Below are 17,278 nucleotides of genomic sequence, written 5' to 3' on the forward strand. Positions count from 1 at the left end.
TCTTCCACCCCATTTATCTCCCAGGCGGTCACATCAGCCCCTCAAGCATTTTCCTTCCTTGGCCTCCAAACACTTCATTATCCTTCGTCACCGTCTCACTCTGGCAGTGCCTAGCACCAAAGCTGGCACACAGCAGCACAGAGCTTATGAACTGAAGTGTGGTTAGGAGTTGGGACTCTCCCTGCCTCCGGTTCCATACGCCTCGCTACCCAGCTCAGCACAAGGAGGCCTGTGTGGATCAGAGCCCATGGCTTCTCAGGACGTGAGTGGGGGGAGTGTTCTGTGCGGGCATGAGGTGGGAGGGAACATCAGGGGAGGACTTACCTAAGGGAGGAAGAAGAGGTGGGGGAAGAACCCAGGAACTAGTTTGGCTGGTCTGTTCAGGAGGAAATGATGGACAAACTGGAAGAGGGGATGGGAGCTGAGCAAGGTCACTGGGCACCCAGTGGATTGGCAGCTGGTTGAGATCCGCATGAAGGCTCTTTGGTGTGGAAAAAGCTGATTGAAGGCCTGCTCCAGGAGGGTTCCCTGGGGGAGACAGACTAACGCTGAGTGGGTGGACTGGGTGATCCAGGCATAGAACGTTGCTCCAGAAGATCTCCCGTGTCTGTAGTGACCATGTAAACATAGAGAAAGGGGTGTTTGCCTGTTTCCTTCTTGTCCCTGTTGGATGCTACCGCTCTGTCCTTTTCTCCTAGACAGATGCCTGTCCAGTCCTGTGTCAGGTGTTTGTTTTGTTTTGTTTTGTTTTTGTTGTTGTTTTTAAGGTCCACATTGCCTTTTCAGATTCTCTGGGTAACCCTGTGCTCCACTGTCGTGTACAGATGTGGTTAAACCCCCTTGACTTCCTCACTTCATCCAAGCTAATGTATTTTTAGAAGGACTGCGCTGAAGTTGAAGGTAGGGAGAGTAGGAGAGCGTGATGAAGAGAGTGTATGAGGGGAGGGGTCCCCTGACCACAGCATGCTCCGGCTATGGTCGTAGGAGACTCCGCTTTCTTCCTGGTTTCTCTGGCCTGTGACGTTGTCTGCACAGCTGGTGGGAGGTTGAGCGGTTGCTTGCTTAGCTGATGCCTTTTGATGTCTCTCTCCCCAAAGCTCTTTGTGGCCTGGACCTTTGGTGAGGGAGAGGCAGTGGGGAAGGGCAGGAATGTGTCTCAGCAGCTGACTGTCTGGCCAGTTGGCTTAGTCTTGGCGTCAGCTTCTGTTTCAAACAGATGTTTTGATTTGCACTGTGCTTAGCAACCTTTCCGCAGCCTCTCTGTGCCCCAGGGAGACCATTGTAAGAGAGAGACGCCTCAATGCCTGATAACTTGGGAAGGAACAGTCATCATTGAACTCGGGGTCCACACATGACCGAGGCTTTGACTTTGAGTGGGGTCCATGTGTCCTCTTAAGACCCTGAAACCCAAGAAAGTGTGTCACACAATGCCCAGGAATGTGGTCTGAGTGGCCTTTTGGTCTTGGGCCGACTACAGCATTCAGTTGACCGCTTCTTTGTCTCATCTGTGGGCAGGGCCTTGCTGGCAATCATTATGGGATGTAATTGTGGAAAATATTACAGAAAGTGACTGCGGTTTGACTAACACTAGGCCTGGCTTGGCTGTCTGCTAACTAGGAACGTGACTGGCCTGGCCTGGTTCTTCCTCAGAATACAAGCTACAGCTGAAGGGATACTAACCCCATCCAGGCCAGCCCCTACCCCAGGATGCTCTTGCCTCAGAGCCGTATCCTGGCAACCAGACTCCCAAGGCACATTTACTGTGCTTGGGGATGAATCTTTGATCCTTGGAATTATACAAGCTCTGTACCAGGAGGCATGGAACTCCTAGGGTCTCTTCAGGTCAGCAAGTGGGCCCCATCCTTTACTCGTGGGTCAGCTATACGTCCCCTTAAGTCTTTAACTATGGAGATCCATTATTATCATAAGCCATGTTGGAAAACATAGACAACATCTCTCAAGTTGCTAGGGAAACAGAACCCAAAGTCAACACACAGATAAATTCTTTTAGAAACAGTGGTTAACTCTAGGCCTGCATATATCCAGCCTTAGCCCCTTTCCTGCCGTGGTCCTCTGTTCCCTCTCTCTCTTTCTCAGGCAGGAGTCCTATCCCATTGGTGCGCTCATTCTCCATGTTGGTGACCCTTCTTCAGACGTAGTTCTTTAGTAAGAATTGCTATTCCTGAAAATCATGAGCATTAAATATTGGTCGGAGTTATGGGCCCTGGCCAGGATCATTCCGGGTTCACAGGAAATGGTGACATTTTGTCTAGGCTTATAAGGCCACCATATTCCCCATCAAGTCCAATCAGGAGCAAGCATACATCCTGACGTTCTTCTTGTCTGTATACCTCCTGCCTATAGCCAATCAGAGACAAGCATATTATCTTGGCGTATTTCCCGCCCACAGGTGATCAATCAGATCCAGTGCAGATGAGTCAAACAAACACAGGACAAACAGGAACTTATTCTTAACTGTCTTCACTGCAAACAGAACTCTTAGCTTATAAGGTGTATTTTTCCTGTTTTGGTCTCCTGTTAATTTGGTAGATATCTTGTTCTTTTTCTATTTTGGTCTATTTGGTCCTTCTCTGCCCTATCTTTTTACTTGGACCACAGCCACTTCTTGGGGGCCTCTGTCACCTGTGTTAGATACTGTTCTCTTCCCACTTCCCTCTTGGTTGTCACCTGCCCCTTTGTTCCCCAAGCCACTGCTGAGTTGGAGACCCTTTGAGCCTTTGTCCTTTGCAGTCCCTCACCTCAGGGCCTCAACCTTGTCTTTTCTTGCTTGCTTTTTCTGTTTTTATAAGACAGGGTTTCTCTGTGTAGCCCTGGCTACCCTGGACTTGCTTTGTAGACCAGGCTGGCCTCACAGAGGTGAACTCACAGAGATCCACCTGCTTACCTTGTCTTTTCTTCACCAGAGCAGAGACTAGCCATACACTTCCTCCTCTGGCTCAGCTTCCTGGCCCTACACATTTGGCCAAGCGGAGTGGGGAGTGGGGGCTGATTAACTCCTTCATGTCTAGACTGTTTCTGAGGCTGGGCGTTTATTGAGATGCCACTGTGCCATTTGGGTGGGTCCCATGTGCTGCTCACAATCCCAGAGTTAAGTTGGCTCTTCAGTCAGGACCCTGAGCCCCACTCTCTCTTCCACCGTTCCTCTCTATTTTGTTCCTCCTCAACCCTCCCCCTCCTCGATGCCCTGGCTCCTCATCACACTGAGACCATAAAGCCACCAGGAGAAAATTTTCACCAACCAACTAATCCGTGCACACTGCCAGCATGTGTCTGCTCTGCTATCCCTGCCCTCAAACCCCTGCAGTGGCTCTCATATAACTGAGAGTGAAATCCAGGGTCTTTCATGGCCTACAAGACTGTGCGATGTGTCGCTTTTGAACCAGTGACCTCCTTGCTGGTTATTGTACCATCAGGAATGACTCTTCCCCAGGGCTTTTATAAATTCTCCTCTTGGCCTGTAGCGCTCTTCCACTCTCTCTTGGATCATTTCTCTCTCACTTCCATCAGATCTGTATTCAAACACTGCATTTGCGGTGATGTTATATCAGACTAAATTAAGATTTCATCCCTGGGCTGGAGAGATAGCTCAGTGGTTAAGAGCACTGTCTCCTCTTCCAGTGGTCCTGAGTCCAATTCCTGGCAACCATATGGTGGTTCACAACCATCTATAATGAGATTTGGTGCCCTCTTCTGGCATGCAGGTGTACATGCAGATAGAACACTCATACACACAAAATAAACAAACAAATAAATAAATGAGATTTCATTCCCTTCCCACTCTTCATTCACCACTCTAACTTTTCTCCTCATCTCATGTCACTGTTTATTCACACTGTGCTTATTCAGCTGTCTGTCCACCTTGGCACCTGGTAGTCTTCCACCCTCTGCCTGCCTGTGCAATGCCACAGCCCCTAGGCTTTCACCTCTATCAGGTCTCCCCTCACCTGCCGTTACTCAGTCATCCATCACTTAGCTTCCTTCTTGGCCACTGACAAGAGCATGCCTTAGATCTGCCCTGGCGCTGATGGTCTTTGTCTGGTTTTACCAGACACAGTCATTTGGTACTCAGACATGGGTTCATTGAGGACTGGCACAAGGGCTGAGAGAGTAGGGGTTACCCTCCACGGACTGGTTGGTTGTGGCCAGGTTGGGGAAACACCCCGTTCCCCTGTGTTAAAACCCATAGGAAATTTAACAGAAGGCACGGAGAGCAGGAACATTCCATCAGTTTTTGAGACATTAGGTGAAGGAAGGCAGATGCTGTAGATGGGCACCCTGCAGATGTGTGCATTTACCATTGTGCTGCTTAAAAGAAATGGAGGTTGATTGCCAGCATGGAATGCTCAGCAGTGTCCTGTTTTGTAGCTGGTCTTTGCTGCTTTGGGGGCTCTTTGTTCCCCTCTTTATCCTCTTGGTTTCACTCCTATCATTACATAGGAGAGAAAGAAAGATAAAGGGGAGAGAGAGAGAGAGAGAGAGAGAGAGAGAGAGAGAGAGAGAGAGAGATCTTTGAATCTAATTTCTTTCTCCTTGTTTCTTCTTTGAGCATAACTACTTAAACCTCAAACAACCCGCGCCCCCCCCCCCGCCCCGAACAATCAACAACTAACAACCCTGCCTCTTGGGGTCCTAGCATTTATATACCCACTGAAAAGTTCTCAGAATTCCAAACATCACACAATCGCAGAAACTGTTGGCAGCTGGCAAAACTATGCCTCTGCTAGAGCATGAGGCAAATCATAGTCAGCCTCTGCAGACAGTCTGAAGCAGTCCCATGTTTCCACATCTGGGATTAAAACAAAAACGTATTCTTACAATATTTCTGTGGGTTTTAAAATGTTTTAATTAATTAATTAATTAACTTTACAACCCAGTAGGAACTTTCCCTCCTCTCCTTCCAGTCTCTCCCTCCCCCCTCTTTTTCTTTTCAGAGAAGGGGGAGATCTCCCAGGGTTTCAAGCCCAAGTAGGACGGGGCACAACGTTTATCAAGGCTAGACAAGGCGTTGGCATCTTAGTTATAGGGAAGGGGACCCAAGGGCAGGTAACAGAGTTGGAGACATCCCCTCCTGCTATTAGAGATCCCACATGAAGACCAGGTGTACATCCGTTACATATGTGGGGTGGTCCTAGATCCGTCCCATGGCTGCTCTGTGGTTGGTGGGTCAGTCTCTGCGAGCCCCTATGGGTCCAGGTTAGTTGGTTTTGTAGGGTTTTTTTTTGTTTTGTTTTGTTTTGTTTTTTGTCATGTCCTTGACCTCTCTGGCTGTTTCAATGCATCCTCCTCCCCTGTAAGATTCCCCAAGCTCCACCTAATGTTTGGCTGTGGGTCTCTGCATCTGTTTTCATCAGCTGCTGGGTAAAGCCTCTCTGGTGACAGTTATGCTAGCCTCCTGTCTGCAAGTGTAGGAGAATATTATTAATAGTGTCAGTGTGGGATCTCTCTCATGGCATGCGACTCAAGTTGGGCCAGTCATCGGTTGGCTGGGTCCAAGGTTTTGTGTGTGGATGAGTATACCCCTCCCTCCACTGGAAATCCCACCTGGCTACAGGAGGCGACCACTTCCAGCTCCATATCTACTGCTACTAGGAGTCTCATCTAGGATCACCACCATAAACTCCCTGGAGCTTTCCCTATCCCTCTACCAATTTCCATTGTCTCTCCCAGCTCTCCCCACCCTTTCCCCACACCTGATCCTTAAGCTCCCCATTCCCCTCCCACCCCCTATCTCATCCAGTGCTTTATATATATTGGATATTAGCCCTCTGTCTGATGTAGGGTTGGTGAAGATTTTTTTCTCATTCTGTAGGTTGTTATAATTATATATAAAACTATGTTTGTTTCTCTGTTTCTCTCTTAACCCAGCTATCACACAAATAATTGGGACTGTTTTCATATTTGTTTAATAGTAAACTTCACAGCACAAGAAGCAATCAGTTGTTAATCTAGTCTTAACCTGCTAAGCCAATTTGGCTTTCTCCCAGCCCACATCCCAATAATACTTTGTAGCTTTATTGCTCCACTTCCTCTCTCCTGATGTTTCCTGAACCTCTGCCCAAGGATGAATCCCCTACTTCCTCTTCTAACTCCTCGTCCCCCGACGGCTGGCAGGAAGTCCAGCTCTATTCTCTCCCCTGCTCAGTGGTTGTCTGTAAGCTGCTTTATTGGCATATTAGGGAACAATTGGGGAGCAGTGTTTATACAACATTGAGACAGGAGATTCTCAGAACAAAGATTGCAACCAAATATGGGGAGTACAGAAATCAGCATTTGAATTACACAATAACCTTATGCCTACAGTGGGCTACCATTTTGTCCTATTTATGTGCCCTTTGCCTTACAGAAGCTTTTCAGTTTTATGAGGACCCATTTATTAATTGTTGATCTTAGTGTCTGAGCTGTTGGTGTTCTGTTCAGAAGTTGTCTCCTGTACCGGTATGTTCAAGGCTCTTCCCCATTTTGTCTTTTATCAGATTTAGTGTATCCAATTTTACGTTGACGTCTTTGACCCATTTGAACTTGAGTTTTGTGCATGGTGACAAATATGGATCTATTTGCGTTTTTCTATATCTACACATCCAGCTAGACCAGCACCATTTGTTGAAGATGCTTTTTCCCCATTGTATGGTTTTGGCTTCTTTGTCAAAAATCAGGTGTCCATAGGTGTGTGGGTTTATTTCTGGGTCTTCGATTTTATTCCACTTACTAACCTGTTTCTAATGCCAATACCATGTGGTTTTTATTACTATTCCTCTGTAGTACAGCTTGAAATAAGGGATGGTGATACCTCTAGAAGTTCTTTTACTGTACAGGATTTTTTTTTAAGCTATCCTATTTTTTTTTTCATATGTAGTTGAGAGTTGCTCCTTCAAGGTCTATAAAGAATTGTGTTGGCATTTTGATGGGAATTGCATTGAATCTGTAGATCACTTTGGGTAAGTGGTAATTTTTACTATATTAATCCTACCAATCCATGAGCAAGGAAGATCTTTCCATCTTCTGATATCTTCTTCAACTTCTTCCTTCAGAGACTTGAAGGTTTTTTTTGTTTGTTTGTTTGTTTTGTTTTTTGTTTTTTTTTTTAAAGATTTTATTTATTTATTTATTTATTACATATACAGTGTTCTGCCTGCACACCAGAAGAGGGCATCAGATCTCACCATAGATGGTTGTGAGCCACCATGTGGTTGCTGGGATTTGAACTCAGGACCTTTGGAAGAGCAGACAGTGCTCTTAACCTCTGAGCCATCTCTCCAGCCCCCGAGACTTGAAGTTTTTGACATACAGTTCTTTTACTTGCTCTCTTAGAGTTACACCAAGATACTTTATATAGATATATTGCTATTGTGAAGGGTGTTGTTTCTCTAATTTCTTTCTCAGCCCATTTATCAGTTGTATAAAGGAAGGCTAATGATTTTTTTTTTTTTTTTTTTTGCACTAACTGTGTATCCAGCCACTTTGCTGAAGGTGTTTATCAGCTGAGGAGTTCTCTGGAAGAATTTTGGAGGTCACTTATATATATTATCGTATCATCTACAAATAGTGATACTTTGACTACTTCCTTTCCAATTTGTATCCCCTTAATCTCCTTTAGTTGTCTTTTTCCTCTAGCCAGAACTTCAAGTACTATATTGAAGAGATATGGAGAGAGTGGACAGCCTTGTCTTGTCCCAATTTTAGTGGAAGTGCTTTGAGTTTCTCTCCATTTAATTTGATGTTGGCTATCAGCTTGCTGTATATAGTCTTTATTATGTTTAGTTATGTACCTTGTATCCCTGATCTCTCCAAGATTTTAAACATGAAGAGGCGTTGGATTTTGTCAAAGGCTTTTCCAGCATCTAATGAGATGCTCATGTGGGTTTTTTTTATCTTTCAGTTTATTTATATGAGGGATTACATTGATGGATTTCTGTATATTGAACCATTCTTGTATTCCTGGGATAAAGCCTACTTGATCATGGTGGTGGATGTTTTTGATGTGTTCTTGGATTTGGGTTGTGAGTAATTTATTGAGTATTTTTGCACCAATGTTCATGATGGAAATTGGTCTGAAATTCTTTTCCTTTGTTATGGTTTAGGTATCAGAGTGACTGTGGCCTCATAGAATGAGTTTGTTAATTTTCTTCTGTTTCTATTTTTCCCTTTACTCTGAGGTAGTATCTATTTTTGTTGCTGAGGTGTTTTTCTTGGATGGAGCAGAATGATGGATCCTGTTTTCATAGCTGTTCTGTTAGCCTGTGTCTTTTTACTGGGGAATTGAGTCCATTGATGTTGAGAAATATTAATGACCAGTGATTATTAATTCCTGTTATTTTGATATTGGTGGTCGCAGAGAAGAGAGAGTGGGGTTATTTATTTCCTGTATTTTCTTGAGTGTTGTTAACCTCCTTGGGTTGGAGTTTTCCTTCCATTATCTTCTGTAGGGCTAGATTTGTTGATAGATATTGTTTAAATTTGGTTTTGTCATGGAATGTCTTGTTTCCTCCATCTATGGTGAATATAAGTTTTTTTGGATATAGTAGTCTTGGCTGACATCTGTGGTTTCTTAGGATATATAAGATATCTTCTCAGGCCTTTCTGGATTTTAAAGTCTCTGTTGAGAAGTCAGGTGTAATTCTGCCTTTGTAAGTTACTTGGCCTTTTTCCCCTGGTGCTTTTAATATTCTTTCTTTGTTCTGTACATTTAGTGCTTTGATTATTATGTGGCAGGAGGATTTTCTTTCCTGGTTCAATCTGGTTCAATAAGCTTCTTGTATGTTTATAGGCATCTCTTTTTTCAAGTATGGGAAGTTTTCTTCAATGATTTTGTTGAAAATATTTTATGGACCTTGAACTAGTATTTTTCTTAGTGTCCCAGATTTCTTAGCTATTTTGTGTCTAGAACACTTTAGATTTAAGATTTTCTTTGACCAATGCATCAGTTTCTTCTATCATGTCTTCTACACCTGAGATTCTCTCTTCAATCTTTTTTATTCCGTTGGTTATGCTTGCATCTGTAGTTCCTGTTCTCTTCCCTAGGGTTTCCATCTCCAGGGTTCCCTCAGTTTGTATTTTCTTCATTGCTTCTATTTCCATTTTCACATCTTGAACAGTTTATTCATTTCCTTCATCTGTTTGATTGTATTTTCCTGTATTTCTCTAAGCAATTTCTTCATTTCCTCCTTAAAGGCCTCTATCATCTCTGTAAGGTTGGATTGATGGTCATCTTCTTGTGCTTCAGCTGTGTTAGGATTTGCAGGGCTTCAGTAGTAGGGTAGCTGGGCTCTGATGGTGCCATATTGCCCTGGTTCTTGTTGATTGTGCTCTTATGTTGGCCTTTAGCCTTCTGGCTGTCCTCGGTGTTGGCTAAATGTTCCTGATGCAGGACTCCTCAGTGATCCAGGCAAAGCCTTGGACCTGACAGTGGAGCTCAGGGAACAGCCTGCTGCTCACCTCTGGTAGCTGTGCCTCAGGTGGACCTGAGCATTCCTGGGGCCCTGCAGGCCTCCTCGTGAAGGGAGGGAGAGCAGTGGTTCTGACAGTGGAGCTCAGGGGACAGAGTGCAGCTCACCTCTGCTGGCTGTGCCTCGGGTGGTCCAGGCAGGTAGAAATTGGCAGGGAGGGTTCTAAGTTTGATATTTCTGGGGCTCCCCCACACACACACACAGGCCTCCTTGGAAAGGTGGGAGATGGGGTTTGGGAGAGAGTCCAGCTCATGTCTGCTGGCTACACCCCAGGTGAACCATGCAGGCAGGCAGGAAATTGATGGAGAGGAATCTACACTAAATGTTCCTGGGCTCCCCTCCGCCCCACCACAGACCTCCTCATGAAGGTGGCAACTGAAATTCCAGAATTCTCACTACACTGTTTCCCTCGAAAACTTTTATCTTTGTAGATACTGGCTGACATACCTACCTGTTGACCACTGGCTGTAATTGTCAATGTGGCTCCATTTGGTAGCTGCATTCATCCATTACCTATTTGGTGCCAGTAGACATTTGAATATATATGTATGTATGTATATGAACAAAAATAATTTCTTTTTTCATCAGTCCTCTAGGGAAAATGGAGTGGTTTGAGGGCAAGAAGAGTATGGGGTGATTCTGGGCAAAGTGCTAAGAGGCCAGGCTTCTCTGTGTGGGGGCATTGTGCAGCTGGGGTACTGCACCCTGGAGGTGGAGTGCATGCTGCATGCAGGAATTGTGCAACAAGGCCAGCTGGAGTGCATGGAGGGACTGTGGAGACAGGCATCAAGGAAGGAAGTTCATGGAGAACCATACTCAAGGGAAAGGGCTCCCAGCTGTAAAGGGATTGTCTCCCCAAGTAAGACGGTTACTGAGTGTAGAGACTGAGCAGTATCCCCTAAAAGACACATTGAAGTTGTAGGCTCCAGTACCTCAGACTGAAACCCATGTTAGTCACCTTTGTGGCACTGTGACAAAGTGCCCAAGAGAGTCAGCTTAATGGGGGACGCTTTATTCTGGCCACATACCCTTAGAGACTGCAGCTCATGGTGGCTTGACTCCGTTGCTTTTAGGCAGAACATCAAGGAGCACGCCTGTAGTGGAGCCCAGCCGCTCATCTCACGTGTAACTGGCTGGGCAGAAATGACCATTTCTACAGATACTTGTGCCTCTCACACTATCAGACAGCTGAAATGGTGGACCCTAAAGAAATGGGAATTTCATGCTGGGAGGAGAAAAGAGATTATGTCGGGGGAGGGTAATGGGGCTTACCTCTGTTAGGATTAAAAGTGAGATGCCATGCAACCGATATGATGTGGAGAGATTTATTGTGGAAGAATGGGGAGAGAAAGAAAGGGCAGAGGGGTCCCCCAGGGGGACAGAGAGAGAGAGAGACAGACAGAGAAAGTGCAAGAGAGAATGTGAGAGAGTTAGAGAAAAGTACAAGAGTAAGAGAGCGACGGGTGGCAGGCTTATCCTTTTATATCCTGGGCGCCTGGCACACACCTGGTGGCAGGCAGCCTGTGATGATGTCAGAGGTTGCTAAGCAACCCAGAGGCAGATCAGATTGGCTAGCCGACTAGCAGACCCCCTTGTGAGCTAACAGCCTCCCTGAAGAAGACTTCACAGAGTTCTAATAACTTGTCAGGCCACCAGCAGGAGATGGAAGCCCAGATGATGATATGGTGGTGGTGGTGGGCAGGGCCACATGTGACCGGGACTGCTTAGATATGCACATTGCGAGCCCACTATTTGAATTTTAATTTCACTTCAGGACACCTAAAATAAGATTAAGAAGGATATTGTGTGTTGGTGGGGGGGACGGGTGTCACCAGATCTCTTTGTCCTCTTCCCACTGTAACTATTAAATAAACCCCTTTTCTCCTTTCCATTATTAATTTGGCTCTTTTTAATTACTTTATCAAGGATGGGCAACCAAGCCTGATTCGGGGCTCAGGCTGTGACCTCCAAGTCTGACAACACAAGGAGACTCTTCCTCCTCCAGGTCCCACTCACCTCCTCCTGATAGCACTGACAGCTTAGAGAGCAAAACCACAGCGCATGAGCTTCCAGGGGTGGGGATGGAGCCACGGCAGGACCTCACAGACGTAGGCAGATGAAGCCACGGTGGAGTAGGTTGAGCCCCTCATCCAGGGTAACTGCTGAAGTCATGTGACATATTAGGACAGGGCCATGTAAGTAGAAGACAGTCGTGTGAGGCAGAGGGTGACTGAAGCTACAAGTCAAGACACATCGAAGGCCCCTAGCAGCAGCCATGGTTGCTAGGAAAGGTGGGACCCCCACCCCCTGCAAGACCCTGAACTCAACTTAGTTTTGTTCTCTCGCCTGTGAGAGAGGGTGGTGTCTGTTGTTTTCCAGCCTCCTGCTTTGTTTACGGGTTGTTTGTGATGGTATATACAGTAGACACATCCACACATCCATAGACATCAGCAGTGTTTTGAGCGATGCAGCAGTAAGTGAGAAAGCTGTTTTGAATAGGGAAATCAATGATTGACAGGAATCGAATGGGACAAGGCAGCCCTGTGGAGTTTTGTTTGCTAATTTAAGAAATATTAGCAGAAGGGCTGTTTCAAGTCTCGTTTGTTGAACTCACCTCTTCCTGCCTGGTGTCCGATGCCGACTCCACAGGGGTCACAGGTCAGTTTGGTTTCCACAGCTTCTCCTGGGGTCAGCTTCCCATCCCCCTGAAGTGTGGACTGGACCATATCACTTTGTTTAGCAGTTTCCTGTCACTTGTTCAGTCTGCTTGGGTTTATTTACATAGCTGAGTGAATGCACAAAGGTTTCTTTGTCTTAGAGTGAACAAAGTGAGACCAGATGACACTTGGGGTCTGTAAAGCTGCTAGAGTTGAAATCCGCGTTTTTGGTGTCAGAATTATTCGATTGCACTTCTCAGAGGAGCGCTAATCCCTTCTGCTCCCTTTTCCTGGCCCTGGCTTCACCTGGCACCCGGGGAAGACAGTGGGTTCAGCCAGGGCAACATCCTGCAGAACAGGCCCCACTTCTCCCAATGAGGCTGGGTTTCACAGCTTCAGATCAGGGCCCAGGCTCATGCCAGTAACCACTCTTAGCCAGTGAGCTTTCTGGATGAAGGGACCTGTCAACCTGTCATCATTGCCCCATCTGCCACCCCACCGAAACCTCCCCCAGCCCCTCACCTGAATGTGCTGCAGAGCCGGGAAGAAGATTCTGGGGCCTAGTGTGTCCCTGCATGGGCCCTGAGGAGGAGTAACTGGTGCTGCCTGGAAGGAAGGTATTCTAGAGAGAGCGCTGTACCAGACTGGTGAAACAATAGGTCCCGAGAGACTGGAATCTCCCCAGGGCTGTCATGCTGGAAGAAAGGAAAAGTTGAAGCCTGGTGCCAACCAGAGGAGCTTGTCTCTTGGAGATGTTGCTCACTTCTGACAAGATGTCAGACCATCCTGACAGGAGAGGCTTGGGATTCCTAAGATGAACTTAAGGGGTCGTTAGACCTCTTTGTTCATCTTTGCAGGGTGGCCACACCGAATAAATTGCTTTTAGTATTACTTATTTCTTGAACTGGCCAGCTGAAGACAGATAGCTGAGATCATTAGGGGAGCCAGGGCCCAGATTCTTGCCCTAACAATTGGGATGGCAGCAATCCATGTGCTAGCCTTGAGTCTGTGCATAGGAGGTATCTATCTTGTACCGTCCTGGGGATGGTTATAGGAATCGACTCTGTAGGGCTGCTCCGATCAGATCAGAGGGGCCTTGATGCGGGGTGTTCAGCTGTGTGTGGACAAGGAGAAAAGTGTGTTTCTCTCTAGAATACCTTCACTCTTGCTAAGAGCATATGATGCCACCTCTCCTGACTGCCAGGGTTGCATCATGTGGTGAAAAGGGTGCGTCTGTGGTTTCCCAGTCCCCGTCTAAGGGCTGCAAGAAGCCCCCAAATGCTGACAGGGTCTGCTTAGCTCTAGGATCCAGGACTGTCTAGTCTAAGGGGGGTGGGGGAAGAGGGGGAAGCATTTGATTTCATTACTTGGAACTAAGGCTACTTTGATCACTCTATAAAAATAAATGCCCAGTCGCATTTTGGGGAAATTAATTCATTGAGCTTGCTGATTCTTAATCTCTGTGAGATCAGTTACCTCTTTGAGAGTCTGTTGATGGCTGTGGCTCCTAGTCATAAATATTTACATACAATTTACATACAATTTCAGCTATTGTATAGCTTCCCACAGCTATCCCTTGAAGTCTCTGTGGCTGCCAGGGACATCCCCTGCCATCCCAGGCTGGAAACCCTGTTGGTAGTAAATTTACACTCTGAGGCTAAATGGTTCCTTCTACACTTTGCCAAGCTCTGGAACCAAGTTCAATGACTCCTCATTGTTTGCACGCTCGACACCTATAGATCCTCTCAGTTCTCTAAAATGTGTGGTAACTCTGAGATTTGTAGAGCATTTTTGTGGTCATCTGTATAGGACAGAATGAATGGCAGAAATTTGATCACCCATTGCACGTTCCCCCAAAAAACGTTAAACATGACTTGTTGTCCTGGTCCTGAGGGCAAGCTGCCTTTTGAAGGCTTACTTAATGCCACAGTTTGTGCCTTTTTTTTTTTTTTTTTTTTTTTTTTTTGGTGGTTTCACATTTTTATTTTCACATTTGTTTATCTTTAAATTTTCATTTATTAGGGTCTAGAGAAATGGCTCAGTGGTTAAGAGCATTGTCTGCTCTTCTAAAGGACCTGGGTTCAATTCCCAGCACCCACATGGCAGCTCACAACTGTCTGTAACTCCAGTTCCAAGGCATCTGACACCTACATACCAGTGCACATAAAGTAAAACTAAATAAAAATTATTTTAAAAATTTTTTTACATATTATTTTTATGTGTCTGGGTGTTTTGCCTGTGCGTATGTGTGCCACATGCATAGAAGCCAGAAAAGGCATAGGGTCCTCTAGAATGAGAGTTGCAGGCAGTTTTGAGCTCCTGCCATGTGGGTGCTGAGAATGGAATTCACTGTTGTAATATTAATAAATAGGCCTCATGCAACATATTTGGTATAAGGAGATTTATTGTAGAAGGGAGGAGAGGAGAGAAAGAAGGAGAGCAGGGCACCCCAGGGGACAGAGGAAAAGAAGCTAAGGAAGTGACAGTGGGTGGTGGTGGCAGGCAAATTATATCCCTCACACCTGGCTCAGGTGATGACATAGGACCTAGGTGGGGACATAGGATGTTGTCAGAACCCTAAAGGCCCCTGAGGGCAGGCCAGCTGAACTGCCTGCACACCAACACACATTCCTCCCTTTTTGTTTAATTAAAATGTGAGGAACTAGAAAGGGATGGCGAGGAAGGAGGATGTTGTGTTGGAAAATGGCTGCTTCCTGCTGACTTGGGGTCGAAGACATCTTTGGGGACCCTAAGAGAATGGAGGTGGGTGGGCTGGCGAAGTCCTGGGAGAGAGCCAGCTGGTTTGCTTTGCTCATGTCCGGGATCTGTGAGAACACCTAGGGACTACGGGCCCAGCTGGCGCTGTCTGTGTTTGGGGGAGGGGTGGGGTCAGACCGGAGCACCTGTGGGTAGCTGCTTCCGTGCTGTCCAGGATGTGCAAAGCAGGCCAAAAGACTATGTTAAGTAGGTTAGGGAGAAAAAAAAATCTAGTTGCACGTTTGAAACTTTTAGGCCAATGGTCTTTGTAGTTGGAGGAGGGGAGTTCCAAAACTTAGGCTGTTGACTAGCAGTGGTACTTGTCTGGACTGTGACCTGTGGATTTGAGTGGATCCCCTGAAGCTTACGAGAATTTTTCTTTTTTTTTTTTTTCTTTTTTTGTAACTTTAAAAGGAGATAAACTTTAGACATGTTAGCAATCTGCAGTGAAATACACATTATAGAAAAAGGTAATAGAGATACATGTTATGGCATAGCACAGGCTTAGGGATAAAACCTTGGCTTAAAAGCATGAATACTCTTTGAGGCAGCTTAGGAAAGGCAGAAGCCTCTCGGATCTTTCTGACATCTGTGGACCGGTAACGTGGGGAGGACGGAAACCTCCCGCAGAGCAGACAGGCAAAAGCCCACTTGATCTTATTTTTCAGCATGACTACACATCATGCAAGAGGGGCGTCTTCCCTCTGTCCAGAAGATTCGGTCCGTATCAGCCAAGCACAGTGAGAAACGTTTTTTAAAGTCTATAGTTAAAAGATAAACCAAAGGAAATTTAAAATCTTGCGCTTGGAACTGTGACAGTGGATCATATAGTAGATTTTTTTTTAACCAGAGTTAGATTAATAAATTAGAATTCCAGTGACTGATGAGTCTGGTAACAAGGTAGGCTGTATCTAGACCTGACAGTAGCAGCTTTAGGAATGAGGCCTTAGGCCTGAATTTTAAACATGAGTAGGATTGAGAAAGCATCAGAAGCCTCTTTATCTTTAACATGAGCTCTATGAGCAAGGCAAGCCTGCTTGCCTTTTTTTTTTTTTTTTTTTAAAGATTTGTTTATTTATTATGTATACAGTGCTTATTAGGTCACAATATAGATGGTTGTGAACCACCATGTGGTTGCTGGGAATTGAACTCAGAACCTCTGGAAGGGCAGTCAGTGTTCTGAATCGCTGAGCCATCTCTCCAGCCCCCTGCTTCCCTTTTAATAAGAGATCCGGTAGTTAGCAGTCTAAACTAGCTAATGGACTGACTAATGACTAACATGGTGGATTACTTTGGGGCAAGGAGCTATCAAGCTACTGTCAGCTTAGCGGGCTAGCCTAGCCGTCAGTGTGATCAGAGACCAGGGAAGGGTACATTGTAACAGGAAAGAATCCATGACTCAATCAAGATGACTAGTCAGTCCACAGTCCGTTGCCTAGACAGCTGTCTCAGGCTCCTGGGGTTTTTATGACAGTGCAGGCAGAGACAGTCTGACCATCAGGTGCAGAAGGTGAGAGGCTTTTTCTGTGGAAGAAAACCATGAGAAAACTGACCTCACCTCGGGTTTTTTAGCAACATGAGACAATAACTCTCCGGGTGTCCAGTTTGTCCACAGGTCAGGCTGGGGCCTTGGGGGCAGTCTGGCTCCTTGGTTAGAGTGCCACACCTGCGTCCTCTGGAAGAGCAGCCGGTGTTCAAAGCTGCCGAGCTATTGCCTCAGCTTATTTATCTGTTTATTTGTGTATATGCACATGGGTACTCACGTGAAAGTTAGAGGACACGGTGGAGGTGGGTTCTTCTGACATGTGGTTTACAGGGACTGGACTCATGTTGTCAGGGTTTGGTGGCAAGTGCCTTTAACCACTGAGTCTTCATGCTTTTAAATGGCCCTTGGGGGTGGGGTGGGGAGGGGGGACTGGAGAAACACAAGGCACACAAGTGGTGCACAGACACACATTTCGGCAAAGTCGCCATACACTTAAAATAAGCAAGTATGTAAGTAAATAAATAAATAAAACAAAAGTAAGATGGCTCTCAGGTCAGTGCCGAGACACCACCTAGCATGTTTGTGTGCAAGGAGGCAGTGGCACCCCTTAGAGGGAAAAACATTGTGTGTGCTAAGCTTTATTCTGACAGGGCCTCTTGCGCTATGTGTTCAGTGTGGCTGAGTAAGGCGTGTTTAAATAGAAGCACACGTACCGCGAGGGTACGGACTGGGTGGTTAATGGCAGCTCTACCAGGGGAGCTGTCACAGGACCCTCACCTTGATTTCCTCAGGGGCACAGCCACAGTAGTTGGCTGTAGCCATCCTGGTGTCTTGAAGGGAACAAATAATGGGAGCTGCGTATGAGGAAAAACAGAAGGACCCTAAAAAAAAGGAGAAGCCCTGACTCGGTAGCC

The 17,278-nt window shown here is 46.0% G+C and overlaps 1 protein-coding gene across 5 annotated transcripts in view; it reads left to right on the top strand.

Annotated features, from left to right (window-relative positions):
* Nucleotides 1–17,278, top strand: part of Synj2 (synaptojanin 2) — a 98,950-nt gene that overhangs the window by 16,720 nt on the left and 64,952 nt on the right. The window contains exon 1 of one of the 5 annotated variants that reach the window (XM_051164056.1): nucleotides 128–262. The exons of the other annotated variants lie outside the window; for them this stretch is intronic. The gene's annotated coding sequence lies outside the window, so the exon portion shown is untranslated. Of the gene's footprint in view, nucleotides 1–127; nucleotides 263–17,278 lie in introns of those variants that run through there. 5 annotated transcript variants of the gene reach the window in all.

This window comes from Acomys russatus, chromosome 21 (assembly GCF_903995435.1).
Source record: "Acomys russatus chromosome 21, mAcoRus1.1, whole genome shotgun sequence".
Lineage (NCBI taxonomy): Eukaryota > Metazoa > Chordata > Mammalia > Rodentia > Muridae > Acomys > Acomys russatus.